The sequence below is a fragment of the Schistocerca americana genome, unplaced genomic scaffold (assembly GCF_021461395.2).
Source record: "Schistocerca americana isolate TAMUIC-IGC-003095 unplaced genomic scaffold, iqSchAmer2.1 HiC_scaffold_1121, whole genome shotgun sequence".
In the NCBI taxonomy this organism is placed as follows: domain Eukaryota; kingdom Metazoa; phylum Arthropoda; class Insecta; order Orthoptera; family Acrididae; genus Schistocerca; species Schistocerca americana.
The window spans coordinates 10,001-25,000 of record NW_025725178.1 but is presented as its reverse complement, the minus strand read 5'-3'; positions in this window follow the sequence as shown (position 1 = coordinate 25,000).

The following is a 15,000-nucleotide window of genomic DNA, read 5'->3' as shown; positions in this document are numbered from 1 at the left end:
CAGCCATGGGCCCACAGTGCCCTTCTTTCGACCCCACCCACAAAGCCTGCATCCTCTGTCGACAACAGCACCCCAACGCCAGCGCCTCTGCCGCACGAAGTCGTGGACCGGCAATCACTCCACCTGCACCCGTTCGTGCCCCACCCCAACCGCCCAACCCGCAACTCCAGCGGATGAACGGCGGACTTTGCTCGCACGCGCAATGTGCAATCCACCCCTATAACGTGCGTTTCATGAAGAGTTATGTCCAATATGCGACATTCCCGCTGTCCCTATACATGAGCTGCGAGCTGTACCACTTACGAGCTACAGACGCGATCGCGTTGCTCTCTGTACGAATGCAGATGCTCAGCGGTCAGCTAGGAGGCGCTCCATCCATGTCGGTACCGGTGAGCGTTGCACTCGCAGTCGCAAAAACGTACGGCAAGTATATTACTCGGAAGAGTCAATGACAGTCCAAGCCCCCCTGCGTGGGAAGAGTCTTTCTAGGCCATGACCCACCGGAAGGGCGCAGCGTCCCCCACCCCAGACATGTGACGTCACACTATCGGTATTGACGACTAGACTGATTCCTTATAATCATTTGCCATACACCGGTGGAAGCTGCCGAGACGAGTAACTACATGGCGGCCTCGCCGTGTCACTAATGTACAGAGATACAACAGTTTCGACTGGAACCGGATGAAACGTATACACGGCGCTGATTAGTAATAGATAGAGCCATCAAAATACAGATAATGTATACAACTGTCCGTATACATGCTGAAAGACTCTGCTCACAATCACAACCACACGTCAGCCAGACACTCTTATCACGCACTACTCTCTGCCTGTAACAGGCACAGAGACAATATGTAAGCACCAGCATGGAACAACACCCAGTGCATCCTCTCCGCCACATTAGACTATCCACACTATCATAACCAGACCGGGAGGTCCACTCACAAAACAGAATATCCCACCCTTCCGACAACCACCATTGCTCAGCTAAGCCACCAACACCCACACATGTCCTACACAGGGGTACACCCAACATCACAATACTGCCTCCTGTCACAGCACACAAACAATGGCAGGAATGAAAGACACAGGTCTGCCACAAGCATGGAATCAGAGCGCCGCCTGTTATGAGCCAAAGGTGCACCCTGACGTGGCAAATCAGATGATGCCGCAGTCATTTACTTACGATAATCACAATCAACAAACCGGCCCCCCCCCCCCCCCCAAAACACCTTTCCTTACAACAATGTGTACCTTAACCTAACCCGTATTGTGCCTTAACCTAACCCGTATTGTGCCTTAACCTAACCCGTATTGTGCCTTAACCTAACCCGTATTGTCCCTTAACCTAACCCGTATTGTGCCTTAACCTAACCCGTATTGTGCCTTAACCTAACCCGTATTGTGCCTTAACCTAACCCGTAATGTGCCTTAACCTAACCCGTATTGTGCCTTAACCTAACCCACGTTGTGCCTTAACCTAACCCACGTTGTGCCTTAACCTAACCCACGTTGTGCCTTAACCTAACCCACGTTGTGCCTTAACCTAACCCACGTTGTGCCTTAACCTAACCCACGTTGTGCCTTAACCTAACCCACGTTGTGCCTTAACCTAACCCGTATTGTGCCTTAACCTAACCCGTATTGTGCCTTAACCTAACCCGTATTGTGCCTTAACCTAACCCGTATTGTGCCTTAACCTAACCCGTATTGTGCCTTAACCTAACCCGTATTGTGCCTTAACCTAACCCGTATTGTGCCTTAACCTAACCCGTATTGTGCCTTAACCTAACCCGTATTGTGCCTTAACCTAACCCGTATTGTGCCTTAACCTAACCCACGTTGTGCCTTAACCTGACCCACGTTGTGCCTTAACCTAACCCACGTTGTGCCTTAACCTAACCCACGTTGTGCCTTAACCTAACCCACGTTGTGCCTTAACCTAACCCACGTTGTGCCTTAACCTAACCCACGTTGTGCCTTAACCTAACCCACGTTGTGCCTTAACCTAACCCACGTTGTGCCTTAACCTAACCCATATTGTGCCTTAACCTAACCCATATTGTGCCTTAACCTAACCCATATTGTGCCTTAACCTAACCCATATTGTGCCTTAACCTAACCCATATTGTGCCTTAACCTAACCCATATTGTGCCTTAACCTAACCCATATTGTGCCTTAACCTAACCCATATTGTGCCTTAACCTAACCCATATTGTGCCTTAACCTAACCCATATTGTGCCTTAACCTAACCCATATTGTGCCTTAACCTAACCCATATTGTGCCTTAACCTAACCCATATTGTGCCTTAACCTAACCCATATTGTGCCTTAACCTAACCCGTATTGTGCCTTAACCTAACCCGTATTGTGCCTTAACCTAACCCGTATTGTGCCTTAACCTAACCCGTATTGTGCCTTAACCTAACCCGTATTGTGCCTTAACCTAACCCGTATTGTGCCTTAACCTAACCCGTATTGTGCCTTAACCTAACCCGTATTGTGCCTTAACCTAACCCGTATTGTGCCTTAACCTAACCCGTATTGTGCCTTAACCTAACCCGTATTGTGCCTTAACCTAACCCGTATTGTCCCTTAACCTAACCCGTATTGTGCCTTAACCTAACCCGTATTGTGCCTTAACCTAACCCGTATTGTGCCTTAACCTAACCCGTAATGTGCCTTAACCTAACCCGTATTGTGCCTTAACCTAACCCACGTTGTGCCTTAACCTAACCCACGTTGTGCCTTAACCTAACCCACGTTGTGCCTTAACCTAACCCACGTTGTGCCTTAACCTAACCCACGTTGTGCCTTAACCTAACCCACGTTGTGCCTTAACCTAACCCACGTTGTGCCTTAACCTAACCCGTATTGTGCCTTAACCTAACCCGTATTGTGCCTTAACCTAACCCGTATTGTGCCTTAACCTAACCCGTATTGTGCCTTAACCTAACCCGTATTGTGCCTTAACCTAACCCGTATTGTGCCTTAACCTAACCCGTATTGTGCCTTAACCTAACCCGTATTGTGCCTTAACCTAACCCGTATTGTGCCTTAACCTAACCCGTATTGTGCCTTAACCTAACCCACGTTGTGCCTTAACCTGACCCACGTTGTGCCTTAACCTAACCCACGTTGTGCCTTAACCTAACCCACGTTGTGCCTTAACCTAACCCACGTTGTGCCTTAACCTAACCCACGTTGTGCCTTAACCTAACCCACGTTGTGCCTTAACCTAACCCACGTTGTGCCTTAACCTAACCCACGTTGTGCCTTAACCTAACCCATATTGTGCCTTAACCTAACCCATATTGTGCCTTAACCTAACCCATATTGTGCCTTAACCTAACCCATATTGTGCCTTAACCTAACCCATATTGTGCCTTAACCTAACCCATATTGTGCCTTAACCTAACCCATATTGTGCCTTAACCTAACCCATATTGTGCCTTAACCTAACCCATATTGTGCCTTAACCTAACCCATATTGTGCCTTAACCTAACCCATATTGTGCCTTAACCTAACCCATATTGTGCCTTAACCTAACCCGTATTGTGCCTTAACCTAACCCGTATTGTGCCTTAACCTAACCCGTATTGTGCCTTAACCTAACCCGTATTGTGCCTTAACCTAACCCGTATTGTGCCTTAACCTAACCCGTATTGTGCCTTAACCTAACCCGTATTGTGCCTTAACCTAACCCGTATTGTGCCTTAACCTAACCCGTATTGTGCCTTAACCTAACCCGTATTGTGCCTTAACCTAACCCGTATTGTGCCTTAACCTAACCCGTATTGTGCCTTAACCTAACCCGTATTGTGCCTTAACCTAACCCGTATTGTGCCTTAACCTAACCCGTATTGTGCCTTAACCTAACCCGTATTGTGCCTTAACCTAACCCGTATTGTGCCTTAACCTAACCCGTATTGTGCCTTAACCTAACCCGTATTGTGCCTTAACCTAACCCACGTTGTGCCTTAACCTAACCCACGTTGTGCCTTAACCTAACCCACGTTGTGCCTTAACCTAACCCACGTTGTGCCTTAACCTAACCCACGTTGTGCCTTAACCTAACCCACGTTGTGCCTTAACCTAACCCACGTTGTGCCTTAACCTAACCCACGTTGTGCCTTAACCTAACCCACATTGTGCCTTAACCTAACCCACATTGTGCCTTAACCTAACCCATATTGTGCCTTAACCTAACCCATATTGTGCCTTAACCTAACCCATATTGTGCCTTAACCTAACCCATATTGTGCCTTAACCTAACCCATATTGTGCCTTAACCTAACCCATATTGTGCCTTAACCTAACCCATATTGTGCCTTAACCTAACCCATATTGTGCCTTAACCTAACCCATATTGTGCCTTAACCTAACCCATATTGTGCCTTAACCTAACCCATATTGTGCCTTAACCTAACCCATATTGTGCCTTAACCTAACCCATATTGTGCCTTAACCTAACCCATATTGTGCCTTAACCTAACCCATATTGTGCCTTAACCTAACCCATATTGTGCCTTAACCTAACCCATATTGTGCCTTAACCTAACCCATATTGTGCCTTAACCTAACCCATATTGTGCCTTAACCTAACCCATATTGTGCCTTAACCTAACCCATATTGTGCCTTAACCTAACCCATATTGTGCCTTAACCTAACCCATATTGTGCCTTAACCTAACCCATATTGTGCCTTAACCTAACCCATATTGTGCCTTAACCTAACCCATATTGTGCCTTAACCTAACCCATATTGTGCCTTAACCTAACCCATATTGTGCCTTAACCTAACCCATATTGTGCCTTAACCTAACCTATATTGCGCCTTAACCTAACCCATGTTGCGCCTTAACCTAACCTATGTTGCGCCTTAACCTAACCTATGTTGCGCCTTAACCTAACCTACGTTGCGCCTTAACCTAACCTATATTGCGCCTTAACCTAACCTATATTGCGCCTTAACCTAACCTATATTGCGCCTTAACCTAACCTATATTGCGCCTTAACCTAACCTATATTGCGCCTTAACCTAACCTATATTGCGCCTTAACCTAACCTACGTTGCGCCTTAACCTAACCCACGTTGCGCCTTAACCTAACCCACGTTGCGCCTTAACCCAACCCACGTTGCGCCTTAACCCAACCCACGTTGCGCCTTAACCCAACCCACGTTGGGCCTTAACCCAACCCACGTTGCGCCTTAACCCAACCCACGTTGGGCCTTAACCCAACACACGTTGGGCCTTAACCCAACACACGTTGGGCCTTAACCCAACACACGTTGGGCCTTAACCCAACACACGTTGGGCCTTAACCCAACACACGTTGGGCCTTAACCCAACACACGTTGGGCCTTAACCCAACACACGTTGGGCCTTAACCCAACACACGTTGGGCCTTAACCCAACACACGTTGGGCCTTAACCCAACACACGTTGGGCCTTAACCCAACACACGTTGGGCCTTAACCCAACACACGTTGGGCCTTAACCCAACACACGTTGGGCCTTAACCCGCTCTGTAATTGTCATACGACGCGTTAAATTAGTGTAGTGTTGCCTAACTGCAACCCCCGCAATATAGTTTGCTACTCGCACTGCCTGGTCCCCAGTGTATCGCTTCATGTTAAACACCTTGCAGCGATACACTGTAATGTGGATGGCAGCAGGACGTACATGCTCAATGCCCTTCGCAGTTGTTCATTGGCATTCGCATGGCGAAGCACTTAGCCTACGCTGTGGTACGGCCTGTGTCAACTGTCCGCTGATGTTGTACGTCCAAATCACACACTGTACTGCACATTGGTCCTCATGTACTGAATGATACATCGTGGTACATGTGACCGTACAACGACTGCGCCAACAACGGCGAACCATGCGGTCCAACTGTTGTGCACTCAGCTATGTGTCGTCTCCCTATAAGAGCCGGATTGCAGTGTGGTATGCCCTGGATGGCGATCAGCATGAGCCGTCTGTTGATGTAGTGGCGCGTGTTGTCAGACGTAGTCGTCTCTTCTCACACACCGTGACAGCATGGTGCACTGCGTTCCACATCTGCGACATGCGACAGAGGCCGGTTGACAGTCGTTCGCGCAATGGACATCGCATACGTACGGGGGCCACCTTCCACGTGTTCGCGAAGCGTGCACATGTTGTTGCGTGTATGTGGGCAGACATAGTGTGTCGTGACACCTGACACAGGCATGCAACAATCGTTGAATTTGCAAATGGCGATGGACGTCTACGTTTGCTGGTGACGTTACGCAAATGAACAACTGGTAAACCGTTGTGGTGCGGTTGTTCTCGCTAGAGGTGAATCAGTGATGGCGACGATCGGTTGAGCTACCAACCGGTTGTTTCAGCGATACCCACCATGCCCACGAACGTGAATGGCATGTGGGTGTGAAGCGATACGCGGCGGTGGCTGGGTGGGACCGTCCCCGGCCGGTGAGGGGGGGCCTCCCGGCGTGCTGGCCGCGCGGTGCGTGGGCGCACGCGCTACAGCCGGCTGGTGGGGGCGGCCAGTGGCAGGCGCGCCGGCCGACGGAGGCGGCAGGCGGCGCAGCTGCGCGCCGGCGCACCCTGCACGCGGCGCCGTGCGGCCAAAGTAGGTCCTCGCGGGCCCGGTGCGAAGCGCGGTGGACATCTGCAGTGTGCTGGTCCGATTGAGGACTGTGTGCGCTGAGGATGCGCCGCCGCCCGGCGCTCGGCGCCGCGACGCCGTCTGCTGCTCGGTCGCCTCTGCGGTTCTCGCAGGTGGTTTGTATCGCAGCTGTGCGGACGTGTTGGCGCGTGCGCTGTGCTGGGAGAGTTCGCTTCGGCACCCAAGTGGGGCTTTTGTCCTTCTGTGGCGCTGGCGTTGGAGCTGCCGGCCACCGTAGGTGGCGCGTGTTGTCTCCCGCCGGCAATGCCACGACAGCACGCTCCCGGGCCTCTGTCGGCAGCGGCAAGCTCAGTTGGGAGCACGGGTGGTCGCACCTAAAGCGTCTACTCGCCAAACTCCGGGCGATTGCGCCTCTCTCGAACCCGACCAAGTACTTAGGACGGCGCTGCGCGCCGCCGGGACCTGAGAGGGTTTCGAGGTGTATCGTGCAGGGGAGCTCAGCCTCCTCCTGTTTGCAGAATAATTGAGCGGACGCTTGCGTGTTCGCGCGGGCCCCCGGGACACACTCCCGGGCGGCCGGCTGCTCAGCTCTAGTTGACGCAGCTCCCTGGTTGATCCTGCCAGTAGTCATATGCTTGTCTCAAAGATTAAGCCATGCATGTCTCAGTACAAGCCGCATTAAGGTGAAACCGCGAATGGCTCATTAAATCAGTTATGGTTCCTTAGATCGTACCCACGTTACTTGGATAACTGTGGTAATTCTAGAGCTAATACATGCAAACAGAGTCCCGAGTCTGGCGTGAGGTCAGTCGCTTGACGGCGCGTTTCGGCGCGGGCCCGCCCGTTGCCGGCGCGCCGTAAGGCACGGAGGCTCGCACTGGGGCGTATCGCTTTCCAGTCGGGCGTGCCGCGGCAGTCCTCACTCGGGGAAGTGAAGCGTCTCTTACAGCCTCTCCTTCCCAAGTGGCTCTTTCCGCCTTCCCGTGGTGCCAGACGTCAAGCTCGGCATTCTGCCTTGCGTCAAAAGGGAGAGCTGCGACCCAACCCGATGCGAAAGCGAAGGGTGCGTGGCACAGGGGGAGCTGTGTCGAGGGACCGAACACCAGTCCCTTTCTGTTCGCAGGGCACAGACCAGCAGGTGCTCTGCATGCCGGCGACCTCGTTTGTCGGCGTGGGATCGCGGCGCGAGTCGGCAAGGGTGCTTCGCCGCGCCCCTGGGTAACCGGGGCGTGTTCTGCCAAACCCAGGAGGTGGTGACATCGCCTGGGCTAGGTTAGATGGGCCCAGACCGCCGAACGACTGGGGGACCGACCCACCACCTGAGTAGGAGTGGGTCCTTGGCCTTCAGGTGGAAACTCGGGCTAGTAGGCGGCGAAGGGCGAGGGGTGCATCCGCCTCTCCGGAGTGCGGGGTGCACTTGCCGAGGAGCGTCGAGTGAAATCGTCGACGACGAGGCCTTCGACGGGGACCAGTGCGCTGGCAACGGCGCGCTGAACCCTGCAGCTCTGGAGTGCCCTTGACCTAGGGGCGAGGTCGGTGGGCGAGCTGCAAGAGTCCCCCCCCATGCCAGAGGAGCCGGTCCGGGGCAAGAGACGGGCTCCCAATCCTTTTTTTTCGCTTGTCTACAATATGGCCGAGTCAGAGACAAGCGAGTCATGTGCGCCTTCGAGGGCTTCTTTGCTTACTGTTCCCTCCCCATCAGGGGGCACGGGGCAGACCGAGGAAAGTATCAGTGACAGGCATGCCAGGATCACACAATACCTGGAAGCCAATGTGAAAAATGGCAAGATCAGCCAGGCTGCGATCTTGACGTTAAAAAATGAACTCGCCTCCTGGGCTATTGCTCATGCGAAGCTTGAGGGGCGGGTTGAAGAACTGCAGAAAGAGAATGAAAGGCTGCGCAAGCAGCCAATAAAGTCATGGGCCAATGTAGTCGCTCAAACGACACCTAAGAGCCAAACTACTAGAGATACAATTGTAAAAGTATCACAAAGACCAGATACTGCTGTCTTTTTGCGACCATTACCCGGTCAAGACACAAAAAAAGTGCAGGAGATATTCACAACAACGATCAATCCTGTAAAGGATAAAATTAAAGTCAACAAAGTAAAAGCCACAAAGAATGTTGTGATAGTTGATGTGGCAACAGTAGATGACCGAAACAAAATACTCAACAACCAAAAACTGTGCAAAGCCGTTAAATGTGAACCCCCGAAAAAGAGAAATCCGCTTGTAATTATGTACGACATTCCGGTCACATTTGAAAATAATGAACTTCAAGAAACAATTCGTAATCAAAATTTTGACGATATAAGTGCTGAGGACTTCAAAAATGAATTTAAACTTAAATTCAAAACAGGGCCAAGAGACAAAGACGTTGTGCATCACGTAGCAGAAGTTTCTGGCCAGATGTGGAAAAAATTAACCTCAATGGGTAAGATTTACATTGGCTTCCACGCCATAAATGTGCGGGACTTCTTGGTGGTACCTCGCTGCCATAATTGCGGAGATCTTGATCATGTACACAAGTACTGTGAGAGGAAGTCGGCTTGCTCCAGGTGTGGAGAAGAAAATCACATCAGGAAAAACTGCAAAAATCCGGCAATTTGTATCCCATGTATAAAGAGAGGCAAAAAGACTTGCAATGCCTCCGGTCGTAACTGCCCGACGTACAGGATGCTTGAGCAGAGGCTAATATCAAGAACTGATTATGGCTGAGCCAAATACAGCACCCAGGATGCCTAAAAGAAAATCCCCATGCAAGAGGAGAAGGGATGCGGCAAGGGCAGCCCTGTTCAAACAATTTCTTGCAGCACTTGCAGAAGGAAGTGATGGTAGAAAGAAAATGAAAGATGCGTGCGTCCAAACGGACTCTCAAGAACAAGTGGCAGCCCCCTCTCCCTACTGCTGGGGATCGCAAGCGCCAGGAAATCAGGCAACTCGCGACAGGCGTCCTGTAACGGTGGGCCGACCGGCATTCGTTCAAGGGAGTCCTGTGCTAGAACTGCCGGTGCAGGTCAATACAGTTACCAGTACAAATACACAAATAAATAGCACCAATGTGAATACTGACTCGAGACAACCAAAAGCTGTGAGAACAGTGGTTGATCCGGTCAGAATATATCCCAATCTCGAGCATTCCCTACAATTATCCCGCCTGGAGGAGCCGGCTGTCCTAACCACCGCACTGCGACATCTAGTGCGGGTAGGACATAGATACGGGCGCAAGGTCACCTTCTCGGCCATGGAGGCTGTAGACAGGGTACAACTAAAGACAATGAATCTCCCCACTGACTTCGGCGCCCTGCGTGACCTAGTAAGAAAGGTGTTTGAGAGAAGAAATGAAACCTTTAATTTAGAGGAAATATATAATCAGTCTGTCCTATCCAATGGGAGAATAGCTTACAACTGGACAAAAACCTTCCCAGAATCATATGTGCACACATATTTCCCATAGTTACAGAAATAAAGATAGGACAGCTAAACGCACACAATAGTAGACTGGTCATGCAGGAACTTCGGAGAGTGGTGGAGGAGAGGAGTCTTGACGTGCTCTGTTTGCAGGAGCCATACTCTCTTGCGGGGAACATAGCCTACGCTGCCATGAGCTGGCAAGTAGTAAGTTTTGGAGACGATCCGAAAGCCACCATCATAATAATCAACAAGGCACTGAGGGCAACAGTGCTCTCACACCTCTCGGACGACCACTGCAATGTTATTGAACTGCAGTCACCAAATGGCGTCATATATTTAATAAATATGTACTTTCAGTACGGTACAGAAATTGACCTGTACCTTGACCAACTTACGCAGGTGGCAACGGTGCTGAGGGGCAGAAAGGCAGTTGTGGTGGCGGACGTGAACGCCAAATCCCCCCTATGGCACAGTGGCACTCGAGATGAAAGGGGAAGCAAGCTGGAAGAGACTATTATGTCTCTGCAACTCCTCATTGCCAACAGACCTGGAAACCCCCCCACCTACACAGGAGGGGGAGGGAATGGAACCAATATTGACATCACAATGATGACAGCCAATATCGCTGCCAATATACAAAACTGGACTGTTACTGACGGGGACACTACCAGCGATCACAACCTGATCACATTCACAATCACAGATCAGGAGCGCCACTGGGACATAGGGTGGGAAGTACAACTAAATTATAACAGGACCAATTGGGAGCGTCTCGCAGGAGAGTTTGACCCTCCGACATGGCCGGAAGATGACGATGACGTCAACAAACACGCCGAAGAACTGGTGGGCGCTCTCACCAGGGCGGTAAAGGCTGCTGTACCAACCAGGAGGAGAGCCGTTGCGGCTTCTCCATCACCATGGTCTGCGGAACTAGGGCAGATGCGTCAGTCTGTCAGGAGGGCGAGGAGGTATTACCAGCGAAGTGTCGTCTGGGAAGAAAAACAAAGATGGCTGCAAACATATAGGGAAGCCAAAGAGCAGTTTCAGAAAGAACTGCGAACAGTCAGGCTGGAAAGCTGGAAAAAATATGTGCACAGCCAATTGGCTATTGATCCCTGGGGCACTCCTTACAAAATAGTAAGGGAAAAAATCAGGTCGCCAATGGTGCTTTCCACAATCAGGGATGGAAATCGGATGACTGGGTCTTGGCAGGAAACTGCTGAGGTCCTTCTCCACCAACTCCTCCCTGATGATGAAGAGGAAGAGGACACAGAAGAACAACGCCTAATTAGGCAGGCTCTGCAAGCAGACTATGAGAATAACATCATGGTGTACCCTTTCTCTGAAGAAGAAGTTGCAGCCCACATTAAATCGCTAAAGAAAGGAAAGGCCCCAGGACCAGACGGCATCATCGCGGAGGTGGTGCAGTACCTCGCTCCTCAACTAGTGACACCTTTAGCAAGAATTTACAATGAGGCCCTGCGCCTTAGAACATTCCCTAAAATCTGGAAGCAGGCCAACGTTGTAATCATCAAAAAGGGGCAAGACAAAGACCCTAAAGAAGCAAAATCTTACAGACCCATTTGTCTGTTGGACCTGTTGGGCAAACTGCTGGAGAAGTTACTGGCTGACAGACTGACAGCACACCGAGTGCTGTGCGGGATGAGTGACAGGCAATTCGGTTTTCGGCGGGGGCGATCTGCGTGTGACGCAATTGCCCTCGCATCCGAGGTCTGTGGGTCGTCTCCGCACAAGTACATAGTTGGCATCATGGTGGATATCAGTGGCGCCTTTGACAACCTGTGGTGGCCTTCGCTCTTCTCCTGCCTGCGGGAGAAGGAGTGTCCAGGGCCGCTATACGGCTGTCTCAGGAGCTATTGTATGGAAAGAGAGGTCTGGCTATCGTCCCCTAGCGAGCGAATAGGCAAGAAGGTCACGAAGGGGTGTCCACAGGGCTCTGTCCTGGGGCCACTCTTTTGGGACATAAATATGGAGCCTCTTCTGGAGAGCTTGGAAAACAGTGTGGATGTGCTAGAGGCGATAGCTTACGCTGACGACCTCCTTCTGCTGGTTGGCGGCCGAAGTCGCGAGGACCTCGAACCCAAAATCAATAGGACATTATCAATTCTCACGCAGTGGTGCCAGAACACGAAAATGACCATTGCGCCTAACAAGTCTACATACCTATTACTGAAAGGCCAATTGGCCAGAAATCCAACAGTAAGAATCGAGGGCTCACCAGTGATTCGGCGTCGTGAGGCCCGGTATTTAGGGGTTATAATCGATGAAAGGTGGAATTTCGCCAAACATATAGAATCAGCAACACAAAAATCACTCGAAGCTCTAAACAACTTAATCACAATAGGACACAGTAGATTTCATCTCCCACCAGAACTCATTAAGCTATATCACAATACCATTCTTGTCTCTATCATGGGTTACGGCTCCGGAGTGTGGGCACACAGGCTCACGAGGGTTGTGCCCGCTATGTCTGTGAGGAGGGTGCAACGCAACATGCTTTTGCGCTCCATCGGAGCGTACAGAACATCTCCGGGAGGGGCACTACTAGTACTTATGGGGGTGTGTCCCCTGGATATCAAAATCCGGGAACAGGCAGCCTGGTACTGGGTTAAAAGGGGAGACATAGATAAGACTGAAAGTATCTTGGGAGTGCGGGTGGGGGACAAGTTTGCCATTAAGAGGAGAGGAGAAGAGTTATGGCAAGAACTCTGGGATGCTGACACAACAGGCCGAAGGACTTACCAGCTGCTCCCAAATATTAAAGAACGTTTCCAACTATCGCATTTCCAGCCAAGTAAGGGACTGTTGCACTTCCTCACAGGACATGGACCGTATCCGGCATATCTATGCCGATTCGGGAAAAGGGCTACCCCCTCGTGTGACTGCGGAGCTGAATGGGGTACTCCGGACCACGTGATCTATGAGTGCCCCATCTTCGATGATGTAGCCAGTGACCTAAGAAACCAGTTGCCTCACAACAATACGTATCAGTTAATCAGAGATCCCACCACATTCAACATAGTAAACCGCCTTGCCAGCGAGGTATCAGCAAAGGTCCTGCGGGAATATTTAAGGGAAAACACTTGAACAACCGGACATGACATGACTGAAGGCGACCCATCCCATTCCGCCGGGGCGTGGACTGGCCAATCGCCGTGACGGTAGGAATCCGCCACGCTCCGGAACAGGGGGAGGGAGCGCCAACACCCGGATTCGACATTTGCGCACCGATCATGACTTAGCAATAGTTAGACCTTAAGTATATAGTAGACAGAAAATCTTAACAGAACCTGCAGCGATCTTCAAAAGGCCAGCCCAGTGCCAGGGGCATGCTCACTGGGATTAGCTCAGTGGGCACGGCCACACAGTAGGTTTATACAAACATCTGGCACGCCTGTAACGCTGCAGGAGGTAGTTCCTAGATTAGTTAGCAAGAGTAAAAGTAGATCTTACCCAACAAAGAAACTAACTCTTAGTTCCTGTAGCAAGTAAGTTACTAACACTAGAATAGAAGTATAAATGCTGCTAATATTCAATAAAAATGTAATGTAGAGAATTAAGACCCACTAATGTATTAGGTGGTGGGTTAATATGTAAGAAATAATTTAATGGAATAAAGAAATTTTTTTTTTTTTTTTTTTTTTTTTTTTTTAAAAAAAAAAAAAAAAAAAAAAAAAAAAAAAAAAAAAAAAAAAAAAAAAAACAGAGTCCCGACCAGAGATGGAAGGGACGCTTTTATTAGATCAAAACCAATCGGTCGGCTCGTCCGGTCCGTTTGCCTTGGTGACTCTGAATAACTTTGGGCTGATCGCACGGTCCTCGTACCGGCGACGCATCTTTCAAATGTCTGCCTTATCAACTGTCGATGGTAGGTTCTGCGCCTACCATGGTTGTAACGGGTAACGGGGAATCAGGGTTCGATTCCGGAGAGGGAGCCTGAGAAACGGCTACCACATCCAAGGAAGGCAGCAGGCGCGCAAATTACCCACTCCCGGCACGGGGAGGTAGTGACGAAAAATAACGATACGGGACTCATCCGAGGCCCCGTAATCGGAATGAGTACACTTTAAATCCTTTAACGAGTATCTATTGGAGGGCAAGTCTGGTGCCAGCAGCCGCGGTAATTCCAGCTCCAATAGCGTATATTAAAGTTGTTGCGGTTAAAAAGCTCGTAGTTGGATTTGTGTCCCACGCTGTTGGTTCACCGCCCGTCGGTGTTTAACTGGCATGTATCGTGGGACGTCCTGCCGGTGGGGCGAGCTGAAGGCGTGCGACGCGCCTCGTGCGTGCTCGTGCGTCCCGAGGCGGACCCCGTTGCAATCCTACCAGGGTGCTCTTGAGTGAGTGTCTCGGTGGGCCGGCACGTTTACTTTGAACAAATTAGAGTGCTTAAAGCAGGCAAGCCCGCCTGAATACTGTGTGCATGGAATAATGGAATAGGACCTCGGTTCTATTTTGTTGGTTTTCGGAACCCGAGGTAATGATTAATAGGGACAGGCGGGGGCATTCGTATTGCGACGTTAGAGGTGAAATTCTTGGATCGTCGCAAGACGAACAGAAGCGAAAGCATTTGCCAAGTATGTTTTCATTAATCAAGAACGAAAGTTAGAGGTTCGAAGGCGATCAGATACCGCCCTAGTTCTAACCATAAACGATGCCAGCCAGCGATCCGCCGCAGTTCCTCCGATGACTCGGCGGGCAGCCTCCGGGAAACCAAAGCTTTTGGGTTCCGGGGGAAGTATGGTTGCAAAGCTGAAACTTAAAGGAATTGACGGAAGGGCACCACCAGGAGTGGAGCCTGCGGCTTAATTTGACTCAACACGGGAAACCTCACCAGGCCCGGACACCGGAAGGATTGACAGATTGATAGCTCTTTCTTGATTCGGTGGGTGGTGGTGCATGGCCGTTCTTAGTTGGTGGAGCGATTTGTCTGGTTAATTCCGATAA